Here is a 16,653-nt window from a genome sequence, read left to right as displayed (position 1 = left end):
GCCCATAGCAGAATGGAAGTGGGACTTCATCTCTATGGATTTTATTTCAGGGCTACCGAGAACGAGGAAGGGACATGACTCTATTTGGGTGATCGTCGACCGATTGACGAAGTCGGCTCATTTCTTACCGATCAGAGTCACAAACTCTGCAGACGAGTTGGCTAGGTTGTACATCAAGGAGATTGTACATCTTCACGGTGTTCCCTTGGAGATTGTGTCTGACAGAGACACGCGATTCACATCTATATTTTGGACTCGTATCCAGGAAGTGATGGGTGTGAAATTGAAGTTCGATACCACGTTCCACCCACAGACTGACGGGCACACGGAACGGGGATATTAAAGGATATGTTGCGAGCTTGTGTTTTGGATTTCAAGGACGGTTGGGATGACTTGTCTCCCTTATGTAGAGTTCGCATATAACAACACTTCCGGTGAGTATCGGCATGGCTCCCTATGAGGCATTGTATGGTCGCCCGTGTAGAGCACCGCATTGCTGTGGCAGAAGTTGGCAAGCGTAGTTTAATTGGCCCGAAGTTGGTGCAGCGACTTCAGAGAAAGTTGATATTATTCGACATCGACTTCCAGAGCAGGCAAAAGAGTTACGTTGATATGAGGCGGCGACCGCTTGAGTTCGAGGTTGGAACCATGTATTTCTTAAGGTTTCCCCTATGAAGGAGTCCTGCGGTTTGGTAAAAAGGAAAAGCTCATGTCGAGATTTATTGGTCCATTTCAAATCGGATCGAGAGGGAGCGGTAGCATCGCCTTGCTTTGCCCACACCACTTGCGGGCGTGCATAACGTATTTCATGTTTTTATGATGAAGAAGTACGTTCTGATCCTTCGCATATTATCGGTTGGGAGCAGTGCGGTTGAGCGAGGATGCCACATATGTACTTCTAATTTCAGATTTTCAATTAAAATCACTAATTGTGAGGCCCACCGTCGCTGTCCACTGCGTGTGGGGCCCACTGATGTTCACTGCTTGTAGGGTCCACCGTCGATGTCCACTGTTTGGTGGGGCCCACTGTTTTAGTTAATTTGTGGGTCATACAATGATATATGTATGTGTAATGACCTAGAAAATTTCGTGCAAAGACCCGAGTACTACCTTAAATCCTTTAAAAATTAAACGTGAATTAGCTAACGCTAAACTCGATTACTTGTGAAAATTAGTACCAACCACGTTAAATATGATCTGTTAGACCCAAAACCTATAGAATCGTTAGCGCTACGTTACCGTGTAATCTAGGATTCAACGCTAAACCCAGTTACTCTCGGGAGTACTTGGAAACTTTGTATCGGACCTGGACTACACGTCGAAAGTCCGATAGCGATGATCTTAGACAATTATGATCATCTTGTTGGGCTTGACCATCACCTCAAAAATCAAGACCAGATGATGTCCCTAGACGATTTGCTTGAGTCCGGAGTAAAGAGTGTGAGAAAAGTGAGAAATTAAATATGAATTTATGAAATCTGAGTCGTGTCGTTGCGTGACGATTTTAAGCACTCTGACCGTTGGATTCTGACCCAAATTTACCCTCAGATCAGGGAAGATGGCCCAGACATGTTAAAGTGCATGTGGCCCTGATCGAGTTTCGGTGACCGTTGAATTGAGATTGGTCCGCCACGGCTGATCTGTAAATCCGATCAGTAAAAAAACTCAACCTGACCTAGATCCATGGTCAGTGAGCTTAAGTCCGACCGCACATAAAAAAAGGACCACTAGAAGTGCTCCGTTGGACCAATATAGACCTGATTTGGTTATAACCTAAGAATACCTTGGCCTTGGGGCTATTTTCATCAATGTTAGGCCTATATAAAGACCTTAAAACTCTCACTCTCAATTCCATACGAATTTCCTAAACCCTAGCTAAGAGAGAGAGAGAGGAAAAGAGAGAAAGTGAAAGAGAAGTTGGTGAATCATCTTGAGATTCTTTCCTGTTACTCTGCATCCTTAAACCATTACATCTGAATCGTTAGTCCGGTGATTCTGAGTTCATTCTTGGGTAAGTCAATTAAACCCTAGTCTATTTTAGAGCTTAGAATAGTCTAAGTGTTGATGTAGCTCATTTCTATTCATGCCTTAGGTTATCTAGTCGCTGTTAACGAAGACTTATCGTCTGAATCAGATCTGTGCGCATTTTCTGGTTTAAGGTGCGGACTATATTCGTATAGGTTATGGTTTTCAAGGCTTTCAATGTCGGTTAATGGTTTATTATTGTTGTGGGTGCAATTTCACATGCCAAATGCGATGTTTATATTGCGTTCTTGATATATATGAGCTATATTGAGATTTGTGTATTTTATGTATAGGTAGAAAGTATCGTATACGTATGAAATACGAACATGTGTTTGCCATGATTAATTGTCGTGTATTTGTGCTAGTTGTATGTGTATCAACTCCTTGGTGAAAGGAATTGTCCAAATGTGTGTTATCACCAACATACGTCATGTATGTTGGAATATGTAGTCTAAGTGTTTGTAGAAATGTCTGAATGATCAAGTGTGTAATATATTATCCTATTTATGGGCGTTGAGAAGAGATTCTCAACTATCTTATTGATGTGTATGATTTCCTACATGCAATTTACATTCTTTGTTGTTTAAATTCAGGCACTACTTATGTGTAAATCCATGTTAAGTTGATATTCATCAAATGCTCACATACTGTATGATTAGAATTGTTGATCCATTACTATTCTGAATTGCTGGTATGAATATCTGTTATACTTGGATGTGTTTGGGGCTATGAAATAGTCCAGGGAATCGGTAACAAACCTTGAGTTCGTGGCCGAGGTTGTTTTCGCCACAAAGGATGTGTTTGACGAACCCGAGTCGTATTAGGGTTGTCGGCAGTGGTTTGGCCACACGGAGTGTTTGCGCACTCTATGTCGTTCAACTCAACGTGCGCTCATGCTAGTCGAGCTCGTCAAGTAACCCGATTGTCCCGGTGGATGTGCACCATGTATGGACGCTATTGTTTGAATCTAGGGTACCAAACTTACCAATGCAATCCCGTTAACCATTGTACCTTGATCCGCTAAGACTCATGAGCCGGGCATGGTGGTATAGGACACTGTGGTCGAGTTGTCGGCCTACGCTAGGGTGACGAGCCTCCCCGTAGTGACCAGTGAGCACACCAGACTCGTGAGCCGATTATGGTGGTATGGGACACTATATTCGTGCTGTCGGCCTACATTGATTGGTGACGAGACCTTTATAGTGACCTCCAGCATACCTTGATACTGCGTTGAGGCGACGAGCCTTAGGGTAGTAACTAAGGTATGATAGGCATGAATTGATTGGTAACAAGCCCTTTGTAGTGACCTAGAACTACAATATCGTATGAGATTGTCTAGGACTGACAACCCTAGAATGGATCATCGTTTGGAAATTGATATGAGGAAGGTACCTTAGCTTCCCAATCTGGCTGTATGAAAAGGACTAATAACAACTTGGTAATCATGTTCATGTACCGCATTGCATGTGCTTTGGCATCGTGGAGCACTGTGGGAGGTTGTCAAGTGTACCGTAAGATGAAGACGCTAAGGGAGTGCAAGCGAGAGCATGCATCATTTCTACATACATCCTTACATTAACAAGAGTAATTAAGACGTGTTTGATTGTATTGCCTTATCATTACTACTTGATTGATTTGATAATATGTTAGCCTTTACTGTATAGTTCCACAGAGTTGATCACTCACTCCCACATTGTAGGATGGTGTTTCAACACCAACCAGACTCTGTCTTAGATGCAGATGATGATGCGACCCCCGAGGCAGAGCGGGAGTATGAGGATGACGAGGACACATTTTCTTTTATGTAGTTCTCAGGCGGGTTCATGTGAGTTGTGCCCTGAGCTACGAGGATTCTGGGTTTCTTTTGTAATAGGTGATTTCATTTTGATACTTATATTTTGAAACAAACACTTGTAATTATGACCTGGCAGAGCATACATATCTCAATGACTTATATAGATATCCATATATATTTCTTCAGTCTTCCGCTTGCAGATTTCACCTATCCCTGGATTATGTTTACAGTTTGGCTTAATCTACTCCATGTTTTATGCACTCATACAAACAACATACAATTATCATTGCATATGTTGCATAAGTGATGTTTTGAAACTCGGGAGCTGAGTTATGCTCGACCCCTGAATTTCAGGGCGTTACACTGGTCAAACCGGTCTACAAAGTCCTCCCGTGTCCACACGAAATCGACCGCTACCGATCGGGCTACAGATGCCCACTAATGTTGAGCCTCACCTGGAGAAGAAATACGGCTAATGGGACTGCCGGGTAGTACATCTCATGGTGTCAAATATTTTCTCCACCTCGAAGCACCATATCTCTGCTGCAGTAGGGTCAGGCTCGCCCCGAAACGCGAAGGATCGTATTGTCGAAAGTCTTTGAGAAGACGCTCGCGCGCTCCTACTCTGCCTGCGCTGGTGAAACAATAGATGCCTGCTCTGCCCCTAAAGAATAGTGGTCATCGCCACAACATCTGCCGAAGCCGAGCGGCACTCACAGCACGGTCGGATCTGCACCGGTTTTAGGTAGAGGAGTGGCATCCTCAGGCTGGAAAGTAGGAATATCCGGTGGTGGAACGGGAATTGCAGGTGGTAGAGTCGGAGTCGCAGGTGGTGGAGCGGGATTCGCTCGAGTCGCTCTTCTAGGCATCACGTCCTACAGGAAGGAACAAGGGCCTGTCAGCCTTGAGAATTCTCGAAGGCATAAACGTTAAGGGTCTATGTCAGAAAATCGCTAAGTTATTCGGACTAAGAACCTATTTATTCTAAGTTCATAGTAGATATGTGATGTGATCCTTAGGTATTCCTACGTTATGCTCTGATACCAACTTCTGTCACGCCCCAAACTCGAAAAATAGGCTCACAAAATTTTCGATCGCCGAATCCCGCACTGACAGCCTCTGTAGTGCCCCATTCTTGGATCCCGGCACTCCGTACTCGATTTCGATCTTGGGATCTTATAAGGAGGATTTTCGATGAATTTTTTTTTGTAATGGAGCATAACTACATGCATAACCAAGTAACAAAACAACATCACTACATATCCACTATATCAAAAACTTTGAGTACAATGCAGAAAGGGAAATACAGGGTGATCAAAACTCTAAAAAAATATTATGTATGCTCGCTGCCGCGATCCAATGCCACTTGCACGCAATGGTCGTGCATAAGCTTACAAAAGCTTAGAGGGTGGTGTAAGTGCGTGTGCAAGGCAAGCGCCAAGTGTACAATATTAGAGTAATACGGAAATATGTTGTAAGTCCATGAATGTTATTAGTCAACCAAAGCTATATGATGCAAGGCATGAATGCTATCGGCCATACCAAGGCCATGTGATACGAGGCCTATGTAGCTAAATGTCATATACGAGATGCAAAGCAAGCATGTCATCTTCATTAAGTACATATATCAGTACAGCTTCCTCTCTGGATATCACCGGGTCTATTATACTCCACACTGACTACCACCTCCCTAGCCGCTCAGCCTAGCGAGTGAAAGAGACCACACTATCTGCTTGACCAGTAGTCTGCCAATATATACCCGGCTCGTCAATAATGGACCCATTTGTGAGCTGGTCAAACTCAGCCTAGCTTACAGCGCCCTCACTCGAGCGAATAAGGCCACACCCCCTCCCAACCGACCATGAGACAGTGGGAGACGTGGCCTACTGGTATTCGGCACTCAGGAGCTCATGTTCTACTCGGTCTAGATGTTGGGGCATCTCCTGGCCTCGAAGGTTCTGGGACTTTCACTTAAGGACATCCTAAGTGCCTACAGTGCTAGAATCAAGTATTTTCGGTATCCGATATGGTCATCCACGATGTGCCTGTGGAGCCACAGCCCTGATGTTGCTAGGGCGTACAATGATCAAATCACTCATATGTGAGATGCATGAATCACATCGTATAGTCAAGCAGCAATCCCGCGTGTACCATGCGCTCATGTGGGGCACTCCGTCTCATAAGGAGTCCCGTAAATGTCTCAGCCCAATGGCTTATGCTATGATTAAACATTTCTCATATCAAGCATACATATGATGCGTATGGCATGAGGCATGGAATTATACTAAGCATGTTATAAAGTGATGAACTATCCTTGCAACGAAAATGGGCCTAGATGCCCTGCACGTAACAAGTATGGGCCTATCAATGGGCCCTAGGGAGAGTCGTAATGCGAACATTTAACCAACATTATACTTATAATGTGGACGTCAAACCATCATTGTTCCCCAGGCACGGCCCGCCATAAATACCATTACATAAACCATGGTGGAATCACACATTACAATGGACCTTAGGTACATCTCATTGGGCCTTAAATACATCAAATGGGTCATATCACATGGGCCTTATATTCATTAAGTGGGCCACATCAATGGGCCGCACCAATGGGCCTTATGTACATTGCAATGGACCATAACCCATGGGCCTTAGAATACATCACAATGGGCCCTCATACGGCAAGTGGGCCACATCACATGGGCCATATGTATATCAAATGGGCCACACCAATTAGGTCCCATGCATATCAAATGGGCCATACCCAAAGATGAGTGGAAACCACTATGGCTCTTAAGAAGTTTGAATGGTGGAGGTCATTGTCCCCATCCAATCTGATCATGAGGTCACACTAACCTAAAAGGGGTTTTAATGGTGGACATTCAAACCCACTGTTTCCTATAGTGTGGTCCACCTAATCTTAGATCTGTCTTAATTTTTAGTCTCATGCCATAAAATGACCTCTCAAAATGGTTGGAAGGTATGGATACAACCCATGCATCATGGTGGGTCCCACCGTCCACACCACTGGACGATGGTGAATAAAACACATACATCATTGTGTCCCACGTGGGGCCCACCATAACGTCAATTTTCCATCCAACCTGCTCCTAAGGTCACACAGACCTGGAGACAGAGGAAAACAAATTTCATATTGACCCAAAGCTTCGGTGCTACCCAAAAGGGTTCAATGACAGTCATTCAATCACCGTTGTTTCTTATGATGTGGGCCACCTGAGTCATAGACATGGCTGATTTTTGGAGGGGGGTCCACTTCAGGAAGGGGCCCACCGAATGCATGGAGTGGATAAATAACACACATCATGGTGGGCCCACGGCTGGACCGTGGGTCCCGTTGTCCGTCCGCCTCAGCAGCGTCTGCTGCATATATATATATATATATATATATATATATATATTACATCTTATTTTTTTTCTAGGTTTTTCATGCGTGGGGTCCACGTCTGGAGAATCCACCCCTCCACTGATTCCCATAGCTCAAGACAAGCCAAACAAGCCCAATATCCGAGGTGTTTTGGAGTATAGAAACATTAGGTGGTTTTTCAATGGTAAAAATGCCATTTTCCTTTGTTGTGGCCCACCAATTAGTCGGATTAGTTTCATTTTTTGGCTCAATGCCTAAAACGAGGTGGGGAAAATGATGGACAACTTGGATTGAATCCATAGATCAATGTGGGGCCTACACAAGTGGCCCATCCAAAAGCTTACGAATCAAGCTAATATTTGTGTTTTCCCAGTTCACTTCTAGCGTCCCTGGACGCGGGACGATTTGGGCATGATACATACATTTGAGGTGGGCCCCACCTATAGATGTGGGCCACCAAAAGGAAGGGTTGGATGACATGGGTAATACATACATCAAAGTGGGGTCCATCCAAGTGGGCCACACAACTACATCATCACAAAGAAAAGGGGGAGAGAGAGAGAGAGAGAGAGAGAGAGAGAGAGATGGGACACGTGTGATGGAGGGCTCCGCCACTATGCGCCCTCCCTTGCATTCAATCATACATCAAGTGGGTCCCCATATATGTGGGCCTACCAAATCAAAGATCAACAGTGGAGGTTTCTTCTCCACACAAAGTGGACAGTTTAGATGACCTCTTTTTATGCAAGGAAAATAAACATCATGATGGGGTCCATGAAGAATGGCCCCATCATGGAATGATCATGAGGATCAAGGTGGGTCATCGGCCATACCTAGGGTCCAAAGTGAGATCCATACTATCAATCAGTAGGCCTCACTTGGCCCATCATCAAAACATGAAAAATCTAGTCTAATAAGCACCCACCGTTCGATCTTCTTGGTCCGTTGGAAAGCCGATCTCCTTGTGTCTCACTTTGATGGTGGAAGATGAGAAATGAATGGGTAGGATCAAGGTTTTTAGGATGGGAAGGTGGGCCACCAAAATCACTTTTCTCTCTTGGAATGCATGGACGTGCACTTCTCTTGCTACCTTAAAATTTGTGCTGAGAAATGAGAGAGAGAGGGTTGTAAGGAGTGATGGATGTGAGGTGAATGATGGGTGAGGTGAGTGATGTACTTGACATGTATGGGTGTTTAAGAGAGAGTGTTAGAGAGAGTTGACTTGGTGGTTGCTTGACTTGGGGAGAAAGAAATCATTGATTGATTGATTGATTGAGTGATTGATTGATGGGACATGTTGTAGACATTCTCTTAGGATTGCAAACGCGTAGCGTTTTCTTTGAAATAAACGCCGGCCCACACCGTTGAAACGTTCATATGGACGCAAAAGTTCTGTATCAGAATAAATTTTTCGTGTTTTCACTTCATCCCAGTGAGAATAACCTTATTAGAATGTTGGTAAATTTTAAGTACTTTCTCAATCCGGTGAGATTGGGATTTAAAAAAACAAAAAACAAAGAACAAAAAACCCATGATTACTCTTTTTTTTTTTTCCCTGGAATTAATTATGCCTTGCCCAAATCTTTCATTTAAAAACTAGCAACAATGACTCCGAGGAAGAGAGTTGTTACCATGAATAGACTCAATTGAGTGTCATAAACGAATGCAAAAGTACTAAGATGGAAAATCAGAGAAAATAGAACAGACTTGAAAGCGCTTTTGAAGATCATCAATGTCTCTTCGAAGCATGTCCTCTCTAAACACTGCCCCCAACACCAAACCAACAAATGAATAATTTTTTTGTTACTTAGTGAAATTACACGCCAAGCAACATGCAAGAGTGTTAAGCCTCAAGCAACTCTGAATGGGTGAGAATACAACCTCCAGATAAAAAAATTTAGATACATATCTTGTGCAGGACCACATTGTGAGCATGTTCAGTGGGTAAAGTCCACATTACAATGTTGACTCATGGGAAAAATGCAGGATAGAGGAGTCCAAATTAAGAATGATGAACACTAGTCTACTCATGGACTAGTGTCGAAAGCAGTGCCTGCAGAGTCCAAAGCATGTTGGCTTGTGAGACAATTTCAAAAAGCACATCTAGGTGCATTTTTTAGAATGTCTGGCATAATGAAGTTGATATGCTATATTTACAGCACTAGACTTCACTACTTACCAGTGCACCATGTTCCCCTTGAAGTATGATATGCTTCTTCTTTATTTTCTGCAAATTTTCATCATATTTTCTTTCAATTTCCCCAAAAAGTGTGTTAGCCTATTTTGGTTCAAATAATATAGAAAAATGAATGATAATCCAAAGTACATGAAGATTAACTGAGCAATTTAAAAATGGAGCAGACCTTTTCTTTCTCAGTATTAACGATCTCTAGCTTCTCCACCTCTTACTTCCATCTTATGTCATTAATTGCCTAATCAAATTCATCGAGTTCCCAAACTAAAACAAATCTGCCGTAAGTAAATAAAATGTGGTGAAAATGGAAAAAAAAATGTTACTTGATCATTCCGCTGAGAAATTTCCTTTAAATGCTTTGTCAACTCCAACTGCTTTCCTTCTAGCATTAAATCGTATTGTTTTCTTGCTTCTATTAGTGTGTTTTCAGCCATGGCAAGTGACGCCTGAATCTGAAGACAGGTCCAATAGTTGAGCAAAAATTCAGTGAATACTAGTAACTAGAAGAAGAAGAAGAAGAAGAAGAATAAGAAGAAGAAGAATCAATTAGTTATAAGTTATTTTTTAGCCACTGCTCTTTCCTCATCTAACAGCTTCTGCTTCTCCTCAAATTGCATATGAAGACGTTCCTTCAGATCTAGAATTTCACACAGCTGGATGACTTGGTTCTCCAAAGAATCAACATGTTGGTCTTGTTTTGAAATCTCTTTTTCAAGAGCTTCAATCTCCTCTGCTTTCCCTTCTATTGTTGAAATTTTCAGCAACAAATCTTGCTGGGAAGTTCAACAATATGGGTTTCGAGCATGAATATAACATCCTATTGTTCATAATCAGTAACAGAAAACAGCAACGCAGCAACAAACCATTTGATTATCAGTTAGGCTTGAGGCTTATGACATAAGTTTAACTTTCTCCTCCAGCTTACTAACCGGCATCTCTAACCCGATCTTTTGTTCTGTATTGAAACTTTCTCCTCCAACTTAGTAACCAACATCTCTAACTCCATCTTTTTTTCTGTACTGTAGCTTTCTCCTCCTACCGATATGATCTCCTCCCAAAACCCGTCCCATACTAGGCATCCAAATCAGTGCAACTTTATAGCCTATAACAAACTAAACATACCCAAATGAACTGTCCACTTACAGCCTTAACCTGCCCATACATCCCACCCCATGATTCTCTAAATTCAGCTTAGCTTACCAACCCAGTCCATAATCTCTGACATGACCTTAATTTCTTGTAGAAGACTCACGGCTTCTGCAAAATTTTAATCTTTAATACCGATTTGTTGGATGTAGGCCAGTGGGGCCCAGTTGTGAGCAATCACTAGAGGGTGGGTCCCATATGGTTAGGCTTCTTCCGGCTTTGTCCTTTCAGTTGAGATTTCAAATTCATTTTTGAATTTGATTTTGGATAGGAGATAGGGAGAAGACCGGATAATCTGGTCTCATTCCATCTCCTTCCTTTCCTATAAAAGGGATAGCTTTTCTCTCGTAAAAAGCACTAAAGAATATGAAATATTGAGGGTATACAGAGAGATATAGTGTGCACAGTAGTCTGTCCATTTTGACTTGTCCTTGGGACGATTTAATACATATATCGCAATCCGGGGCCACTTATACCATAAGATCAGAGGTGTGAATAAATCTATCTGCTCCAGGAGTAGATAGGCGGACCCTTGGAGCGTCAATCTTCTGCTTTGTGAGGATTCCAAAATTCGTGTAGACCGTCAGATCTTGAGGGCTCACCTTCCGCGCTTCTCTACAGTGGTATTAGAGCATTCAACGGCGGATCTCTAATTATTTTCATCTAAAAAGGTGAGTGACTCCTTTTTTATTGGATTCCTAATTATGGCTGCCGAATGATATATACATGTGTTATATTTAGACTTAAGATGGGACTGCTGTAGCCCATCATGTGGATGGGTCATATACAAAATTGAATAGATATTGTGGATGACACCCTAGTATCATCCACATGGGCCATGTAAAAAATTGAATAGAAATTGTAGAATTATGTTTATAATTAGCTGTTCATTTTGTACATGGCCCTATGATCAAATTGTCCCTTTAACGTCTATGTATATCATCAACTATATTTTATTCTTAGCCGCTCACCAAACGTCCATCGTGATGTGCATTACTAGTTGCTGGTTATGTATCTCAATACATAATAGCTGTTGTACTCGTGGGAACCTGATCGGCTGATGTTCATAATACCAGCATTAGTTGTTGTATTGAAATACAACACTACCAGCAATAAAGGCTGATGAGGTATGAACAAGAATTGTTGTATTGAACTCCCGGTCCTTACTCTTGCTCGGGTGGTAGACTCTCAGAAGTTTCAACTCCCGGTCAAGGGTTCGAGCGCCCATAGGTGGTGAAATTCCACTAGTGTTGAGTGTGTGGGGTGTGTGTGCGTGTGTTAGGAAAAAAAAAAAAAAAAAAAAGAAGAAAAAAAAAGAGTTGTTGTATTGAAATACCAACATTGCTGTGCTGTATTGCTATGCTGTATTATACAACACTACCAGCAATAGAAACGGATGAGGTATGAACAAGAGTTGTTGTATTGAAATACAACACTACCAGCAATAGAAGTGGATGGGCTGATGTTCATCATATATGTTATATTCAGGTCAGCCACTCATGTGGGTCTGATCACATGATATAAGTTGTATCCAAACTGTCCATCCTCTTGGGGAGCTCGATTTTAGACTTAATCATTACAAACATGTGGCTAAGACTATAATGTTTGCACGCATTGTACACGTGGCAAACATGCCGACTTCATCACCTACTAACATGGCCTTGGTCACTAGATGATCCTAATACTGATTTCACCTGTTTGTATTTGACCCACTTAACCATATGGCCGGACCTTTGATGATTAAGATGTGATATTTCAATCCCATTAGTTGGATATTATAGATTGGCTTGAATGTATCCACGTGTATATAAATACTGTGCACACGTGTCATTTATGTGGGCCAATTCAAATCATACATCCATTTGGAGACTTCGTGATCAGCAAGTCCTGTTTGCCTGATCACAGGGTATTTGTTATATCCAAACTTCCATCAATTGAAAGTATCCAAGTTATCAATCATGATATCGATTAGCGATAGCATGTTGCACACGTGTACAAGATCTGGACCATTTATCTATGAAGCCTTACCTTAGATAGGCCATACCCCAAAAGCTATAGTTATATAATTCTAGCCAAGTGAATGACACGTGGATGGATGGAGATGGATTTTTTGCCTTCCAACTAGTGGGCTTATCTTCATGGGCAAAATTGTTGGTTTAAGTGTTTTTCAACCTTAGGCCATCCAAGCACTAACCAATGGGTAGACGTTCTGGATCCATCGCCTCACCTGCCAGGTTTCAAATACTAAAGGCGCACGTCTGCAAGATAATGACAGCTTGTCTCATCTTACGGGGGCTCGGACATGTGACATGATGACACAGACTCTACTTCGTCACCACCAGGGGAGGTAGACACGGATTGCCTGGTTCACGTAGTGGGAAGCTGTGTGGGGAACACAGATATGCGTGTGACAAATCCAGTAGTAAAGTCATGAATTATACCCAGCCATATCCACAAATATCCAAAAGCATATATATATATATCTATATATATATATATATATATATATATATATATATATATATATATATATATATATATATATATATATAAACAAACGGATGAATGGAGTAAATAAAATCTACTTTCAAAATAAGTGATATTGAGATCATCAGTGATTGAAACGATCATAAACCATGATGATCAATGTTGATGAAATGATCCATCATCAACAATGATCATTAATGGTAATGATCGGATCTATCGCTAATGGACGTGATCACTAGTAATGATAGAACTCTCTTTATATCTAAGTACTTTTTTTTTTCCTGATGATAATGTTTATATGTGTGACATAAGTGGGCTTGATATGATTAGATCTAAGCCCTCCTTATTTTTCATTGGAAAATATAAAAAAACTTAGTGCTTGGATACTCTCTATAAATAAAGGTTGTGCATAACCTGAGTGGGAGTTTATTCTCATCCACCAAATGATGCATGCAACCAAGTAATGGAAGGTTGCACGTTATACAATTGTAATTTTATAAAAGCATCAATTCCATCTTAAATTGAGAACTTGATTGTTTTACACCGCCCATTTGGGTATGTGGACTTTCAGATCTCGTTAAGATGTGTTGACTACTTTTACACTCTGAAATTTTGTATAACACGTACAAATGTTGGTGATTAGTGTCAATACCTTAGATTATAACTAAGTAGTGATACCAATGCAATGTAGACATGGCCACCAAAGCGTTAATCGCTGAACAGCCGAAATGATAACATTTCGACGGTAACAACTACGAAAACTGGTCCCACATGGTGCGATGACTTCTGGACGAGGACGACATATCGCATACACTCGATAAAGTTTAAGAGGAATCCATATTGGCTGAAAACGAAAATTTACAAGAACATAGGGTTGCAATGACTCGCTATAATAAGTGGCGAAAATAGAATCGTTTAGCTCGTAATGTCCTTCTTAGCAATATTCACAAAAAACTCATACTTACGTATGAAGTGCATGATATCGCTAAGGGAATCTGGGAAACACTGACAAATGGCTATGCGTAGAAGTCAGATGCGAAAGTTCAGGCTATTAAATTATAATTCCAGGAGTACAGGATGCCTGTCGGCTGCCCCATCAAAGATCATATTCGTAAGATGGAGCAAATGATAGGTGCCCTTAGGAATGTTGGGTGTAAATTGACTGAAAATCAAAAAATTATATCCATGCACCGTTCCTTACTTAAATCTTGGGCATAAATCAAAAGAATTCTAAACCATACTGATTCTATCACTACGTTCAGAGATTTTTGTGGTCACTTGGTATGTGAGGTTGAAATGAATGCAATTTAGCCAGATTAGGCCAAAGGCCTTTGTAGCAGAGGCCCATAAATGGAAAGCTAACAAGAAATGGTTCAAAGCTCGCAAGAAGGCGAAAAAGAATAACCAAGAATAGAAGATCACAACACCTCCTCCAAATCTCAAGAAGGAGAATGGGAAGAAGAAGCAGAAAAAGGCAAATATAGTCTGCTTTGTCTGCGAAAATTCCGGCCATTATGCTTGGCAGTGTGCCCCATAAAAAGACGGTAATTTCTCAGTCACTAGATACTTTGTATGTAGTCATTTATTCTGAAATCCTTTTCGTTGATACTATATCTAATGAGTGGATTTTGGATGCAGGTGCAACAAAGCACGTGGCATGGAGTCGTTGAGGACGCGAGGAATTTCGGCCTGTAGCCAAGGGAAGTTACAAGGTGTATATGGGAAATAATGTTGTCGAAGACATACTAGGGATTGGCATTTCCCATCTCCGTACCGCATAGGGCGAACGATAATCCTCCATAATACTCTTTATGCACCGGGGATGCGTCAGAATTTAATTTCTGTTTTTAGGTTATTATTTGATGGTTTTGATATTCGATTTTTCGAGACAAGAGTTTCTTTGAGACTGAATAACCTCATCTTTGCATGAGAAAATTTAATTTTAGATTTATTTATTTTGGACGTAGATCATGATAATGCACCTCTTGCTTTATCTGCTATGTTGAATGAAACTATAATATCTGAATCTCAAAAATAGCACGCGAGGTTAGGTCACATCGGAAAGGATCGTATGACAAGACTAGTACGTTCTGGTCTGTTAGACTCCTTATGCAAAGTTGATTTGTCATTTTGTGAACATTGTGTCCGGGAAGACTTCGAATAAATCATTTCCCAAAGCAGCTAGGTCCAAGGGCACACTAGAGATAATCCATTCAGATATCTATGGACCCTTTAATGTATATGCCAGAAACGGATGTCAATACTTTGTCATTTTCATTGATGATTACTCACGCTATGGATATGTGTATCTCATCTCACACAAATCTGAGACTTTTGATTGTTTTCTTAAATATAAAGCTGAGGTGGAAAATCAGCTTGAGAAAAATATTAAAATCCTTTGATCTGATAGAGGTGGCGAGTATACATCTGAAACATTTAAGTCATACTGTGAAAACGTTGGAATAGTTTGGCAGTACACAATGGCTTACACTCCACAGTAAAATGGTGTTGTAGAGAGAATGAATAGGACACTATTGGACATGGTTAGATCGATGATGGCTCAAGCCAATCTCTCTACCACATTCTTGGGAGACGCACTGTTAACAGCCGTTTATGTCCTTATTAGAGTTCCATCCAAATCCATTCCTAAGACCTCATATGAGATGTAGTATGGGAGGACTCTTTCTCTAGCCAACTTACGCCCTTAGGGATATTTGGGATATGTTTTGCTACCTACTCCGCATAAAGGTAAACTTGATAATAAAACCATTGAATGTATGTTCATAAGGTACCCTATGCATTTAAAGGGATACGTTCTAGTTTATAAGAACCATGGATGATGGATTGAGATAGAATCTCGAGACGTAACCTTCATTGAAGATAGATACCCCAGCCGAATGAAGCAAAATGTTCCAATACAACTTTTTGAAATACCCAATGTATTTCAGGAGAGTGGGAGTTCTGCTTCTCAAGATGATGATGATCCTATAGTTCGTCAAGACAGTGGGAGGACATTTCAGCAGGCTCCTGAGTTACGTCGAAGCGAAAGAGGATTGATTCTCCGAAGATACTTCGATATTGAGGGGCAAACATTCTCTTGCGTTGCAGTTGATGATGATGAATCTGATTCGTATCAGGATGCATTATTATTTTCTAACTCGGCCGATTAGGTGAATGCTATGGACGAAGAGATCGCTTCCATGGAGAAGAATAAAGTCTGGGAATTTGTTGACCTGCCTTCTAATCGCAAAGAGATAGATAATAAATGGGTACTAAAGATCAAAAGAAAGGCAGATAGTACAGGGAACAAGTATAAAGCATGATTAGTTGCTAAAGGTTTTACACAAAAAGAAGGCATTGATTACGAGGAGACCTTTTCACCTGTCATAAAGTTCTCCTCAATTCGCATGATTTTGTCCATTGTCGTAAGTTTAAACTTAGAGTTATATCAGATGGATGTAAAGACCGCATTCTTAAATGGTGACTTGGATGAAGAAATATACATGCAACAGCTCATGTGTTATGTGGACAAAAAACATCCAAAGAAAGTCTTCAAGTTGTTGAAATCTATCTATGGGCTAAAGCAATCTTCAAGACAGTGGTACTTGAGGTTCCACTTAGCCA

This window comes from Magnolia sinica, chromosome 15 (assembly GCF_029962835.1).
Source record: "Magnolia sinica isolate HGM2019 chromosome 15, MsV1, whole genome shotgun sequence".
Classification (NCBI taxonomy): domain Eukaryota; kingdom Viridiplantae; phylum Streptophyta; class Magnoliopsida; order Magnoliales; family Magnoliaceae; genus Magnolia; species Magnolia sinica.
This window is presented reverse-complemented; position numbering follows the sequence as displayed.